Consider the following 5318-nt stretch of genomic DNA (forward strand, 5'->3'; position numbering starts at 1 on the left):
CACTGTCTCTCACATGCATACAGTACACACAACCTCTAAACTACATGTTCACTGCATACAAACACAAAAACAGGATTTGATATGTATGTATGTATGTATGTATGTATGTATGTATGTATGTATGTATTTGTTGTGAATAATGTATGTACACGGTGAGATGCTGAGAAAAAGAGAGACTGGGTTGTAATCCAAGTGTGTGTGTGTGTGTGTGTGTGTGTATGTGTGTGTGTGTGTGTGTGTGTGTGTGTGTGTGTGTGTGTGTGTGTGTGTGTGAGTGAGTGTGTGTGTGTGTGTGTGTGTGTGTGTGTGTGTGTGTGAGTGTGTGTGTGTGTGTGTGTGTGTGTGTGTGTGTGTGTGTGGCTTTTGAAGACAACAGAGGGAATGGATTTATTTTGACATCAAATTTGTGCATGTACTGTGTGGGTGGTCGAGTTAGTATGTGTAAGATTTCTGAGTGTGTGTGTGTGTGTGTGTGTGTGTGTGAGTTAGTATGTGTGAGATTTCTGAGTGTGTGTGTGTGTGTGTTTGTGAGTTTGGATGTGTGTACTTATTGTGTGGGTGAAATGATTTTTGTCAATCCATGTGCCAAGCCCAGTGTAAACTCCTCTGTCATCCTAGTGTATCAACAGCTTGTGTGTAGCCCGACAACTGAGACATGACCTTACACACAAATGATTAAAATGTTAAGTCCAACCCATACTGGTGTGTCTCCCTGGCTCTGCTGTAGGATGCTCTGATCAACATGCTTGTGTGCAGCTCCTGGGAGCGTGTGTGTGTGGGGGAGAGGGGGGGGGGGGGAGGATGTGTTGTCTACCACTGTGCAATTCTGTTTGTATGTGTGTGTGTGTATATATGTTAGGGTTTTCCAGACTACTGATTTTTACTCGTAGTGTACAGTGTTGTACCAGTACAATGCTGGTGCTAACATTACTGCTAGTGCTAGCTGTTGAAGGTGGGTGTTTTATGTTTAGATGCTTACACATAGCACAAGTCTTATTGTATTTCAATACAGCTCCACATAACTTACATGTCACTGTGTAGCAGGTCTCATCTTGGTGAGTATTTCTGGCCTGTTTAGCCTTTAGTCTTTATTTTGTTCATGACTAGTAGACAGCTGCCTACATCACCGTACAACTAATTTGACTAGATAGTTGAGTAGCTAATGAAACCCCAAGTGTGTGTGTGTGTGTGTGTCAATATGTGTAATTGTAAATGTGTAAACATCAGGGTTGTGCAAAATTCAAATTGCAATGCTGCTTCCTGTTTGATACCTCAATTGAAATGCAAGTGAAATTCAAGAATTGAATTGGTAAACATATACAGTCGAACATTTACATCTGCTTTTGACAGGCTTCATGCAGTGTACATGCCACTCAGAATAGAAAAAGGCAGGATGCTTCTGAGGCTGTCAAATGCCATGATTGTTTTGAAAAGTGAGGTGAGGTGTGCTGTGCAAGGCAGATTGTGGGGATAGGATTGTTGTAGATGTCCAGTACTGACTCCAGATTAAGTTAATCTCTACACATACAGATAGATACACACACACACACACACACACACACACACACAGAACAGTAATTTCAATGATCTCACGTGCAAGCACACATTGTGGCAAATACAGTTCATAAGGTGATTTAAACATTTAAACATCTATAAGACCATGTGGAGGTAGTTCAGTATTTAGCCACAGGGGGCAGTCATGGCCTACTGGTTAGGGCTTCAGGCTTGAAACCGAAGGGTTGCCGGTTTGATCCCCGACCACGTAGGAAAAATGTGGGCGGGGGAAGTGGTTGAGCTCCCATGCCCACATCCACGGCTGAAGTGCCCTTGAGCAAGGCAGCTAACCCCTCACTGCTCCCCGAGCGCCGCTGTAGCAAGGCAGCTCACTGCTCCAGGTTATTGTATGCTTCACCTCACTGTGTGTTCACTAATTCACGGATGGGATAAATGCAGATACCAACTTCCTTGTATACAAAAGTATAGCCTACTTGGCCTATAAACCTGATTTACATTTACATATGTTTGTGCCAGTGTCAGAGGGAAAGAGTGTGAAATACAAGGTCAACAGCAGGTGGCGTCAGAGTCATTCTATTAATAAGCTAAATACAGATATGAACTACTGGAATAGTTTCAGTTTCATCAACTCACAAAGTAAATAGTTTGTTTACAATGTTTAATGTCTTAAATAAATTAAATAAAAATAAATAAAATTACAGTCAATTTGATTTGTAGTTTACACCACATTTTCGTATCAAGTTATCAAAACAAGAACATTAAGCATTTAGTATACACTATATTGCCAAAAGTAATGGGTCACCTGCCTTGACTTCCATATGAACTTAAGTGACATCCCATTCTTAATCCATAGGGATTAATATGACGTCGGTCCACCATTTGCAGCTATAGCAGCTTCAACTCTTCTGGGAAGGCTTTCCACAAGGTTTAGGAGTGTGTTTATGGGAATTCTTTAGCATTTTTCCAGAAGCGCATTTGTGAGGTCACACACTTAAGTTCATATGCGACTCAAGGCAGGCGACCCAATACTTTTGGCCCAACACTTTACTTATATTTGTAGTGTGCGTAGCTTGAGAGCTCTCCTCAATGCTCTCCTTAGCCATAAGGTACTCCAAGCACACAAGCTCATGTGTGCTGGCATAAGCTCTTGGAATTTTGGAATTCAATTGGCTGCATGAGAGTCTGTTTAGACATAAGTAGTTGGGAGTAGTTGAGTTTAGTGTCAGGCGTGTCCTATTGAGTTTGTTATTTGGGGCACACACAAGCACACACACACACACACACACACACAGCCTCTCTCTCTCTCTCTCCCTCTCTCTGTGAGTGTGTGTGTGTGTGTGTGTGTGAGTGTGTGTGTGTGTGAGTGTGTGTGTGTGTGTGTGTGTGTGTGTGTGTGTGTGTGTGTGTGTGTGTGTGTGTGTGTGTGTGTGTGTGTGTTTTCATGCCCCCCAGTGTCCTCACACACAGAGGTTAGTGTGCAGGCTGCAGGCCTCTGATATTTTCTGTGGCTTCCTGTGCTAATTTATGGCTGATAAGACCACTCAGCACAACCAGTACCAATGGAAAGCCCTGCCACACAGCACGAAAAAGAGAAAACTGATTTTATACCTACACAGGCACACACTCACACACACACACACACACACACACACACACACACACACACACAAACACACACACACACACACACTCTCTCACACACACACACACACACTCTCACACACACACACACACACACACTCACACACACACACACACTCACACACACACACACACACACTCTCACACATACACACACACACACACACACACACACACACACACTCACACACACACACACACACACACACACACACACACACACACACACTCACACACACTCACACACACACACACACACACACATATACACACTCTCACACATACACACACACACACACTCACACACACACACACACACAGAAAGAGAGAGAGAAGGGGTTGCATGCTTGGAGGAGCTGCTTTCTGTCTCTGTCCATGTAAACCAAGTGTGAGGTGTGATGTGGCTTTTAATATTGTAAATCCTACAATTATACAATTATCCATCATGACTCAGTGGCATTTTGTGATTTTAGCCACTCATGCTCTGCTTCCTGTTATGAAAAATGACACTGTAAAGGGATTTCTTAGTGAGTGTGGTCAGAATCCCTCACTGTCACAGTATAAGAGCAATAATCACATACAGTTTTTTACAATTGTTTACACACGTTTTCAAAACTCTGTGTCTATTTTTCAAAACTCCACACACAAAACCCACAACTGCTCACACAAAATGCAAAATGCCCCAAATCTCCAGCAAAATGACACACAACATTCAAAATGTCAAAAACACATGTTTAAAGCAAACATTCGCTTCACATTACAAACACTTTTGTCATAATATGACATTTTGGATACATCATGTACACACTGTTGCTCAAAACCTAAAGGTCTTCTGTCTTAGGCTTTCTATATGTATTTCCATACAAGAGTGAAAGTTACGGTATCAACAAAGAGAAGTTGAAATACACAGTAAAAATGCAAGCAATATTGAAACATTTGCTGTTGTGAATACAATATTTTACAGCAAACAAGAAAAAAAAGCAAAGAAGAATACACTGACCACCAGATGTGGATGGAGTTTTGAAAACACTGATTTTGTTTTTTTCTAAAGACAAGTGTGTGTGTGTGTGTGTGGGGGGGGGGGGGGGGGTCGTGTACAGTATGTATTCATAGGCCTATAGACCCTTTCAACTGCAGAAACAAACAATTCTACAGTAAGCGTTCCATTTTCTGGAGGCACAAAAAAATGTATTGAGCTAATGGTACTGTAACATGGTGACAAACAAAAATAGAGTAAAGAGACAAATTTTAATAAAGTCAACTTTTTGTAGAACATTACTGTAAGCTAAAGTCCGATTACTGTATTTTCTCTATTTTCAAAGTATCTGCGTTGGTTCTGAATATTTCAACCGGAAATCCTCTAGGAGCAGATTGAAAGGGTCTATACCTATATAGAGACTATATCTATTCATAGACCTATACTAAGGCAATGATTGGATGGTGTTCAGTAAAGTAAAGAGTGTTTGCACATGTGAAGAGAAAGAGTGAAGCACTGGTGATTTAGTGTGCCATTTTGATGGGTTGTGTTTGAAGAACGAAATCAAGTTACTTCCTGTTAGAATTTTGTGTGTTAGGTAGAAAATTGTGTGTTGTGTTTTGCAAAATGTGTTTTAGTCAATTGAAAACTGAGTCAAACACTGAGAATTAGTGTGTGGTTTTGCAGATTTGGTGTCGGGTTATGATGTTTGGAGGACATGTTTAGAAAATTGTGTGACAAGCAAAGATTTAGTGTGTAAGCAGTTGAAAAAAACTGTAAGATCCAGAGGATGATGTATACTACTGTATGTTCCAGATGACGTGTAGACAGTGGAACCCACAGGGTATATCAACTCCACTCTCACTCCTACCATATTACTTTATTATGTTAGCATTATTACTGTTAACATAGCCTACTAATCGGAAATATCGTCATATTTTAGATTTTCAAACACTCCTGTGAACTATTTTAGTGAGACGTGCATGCTGTTAAAGAAAGGAATGTAACAAAGTAATAGAGCACTAATAAACAGGAAGAATATAAGATACAAAGTATCGTATCTAAATCCACTGAAGAACTGTGTCAAGTGTTTAAGGTGTCGCTGATAGGTGTGAATGTAAGGTATACCTAGATGATAAGAAAAATATGCAAATCATTGCACAGTACCCCTACTAGAATGTGTGAA

This window comes from Alosa sapidissima, chromosome 1 (assembly GCF_018492685.1).
Source record: "Alosa sapidissima isolate fAloSap1 chromosome 1, fAloSap1.pri, whole genome shotgun sequence".
NCBI classification, from domain to species: Eukaryota; Metazoa; Chordata; class Actinopteri; order Clupeiformes; family Clupeidae; genus Alosa; species Alosa sapidissima.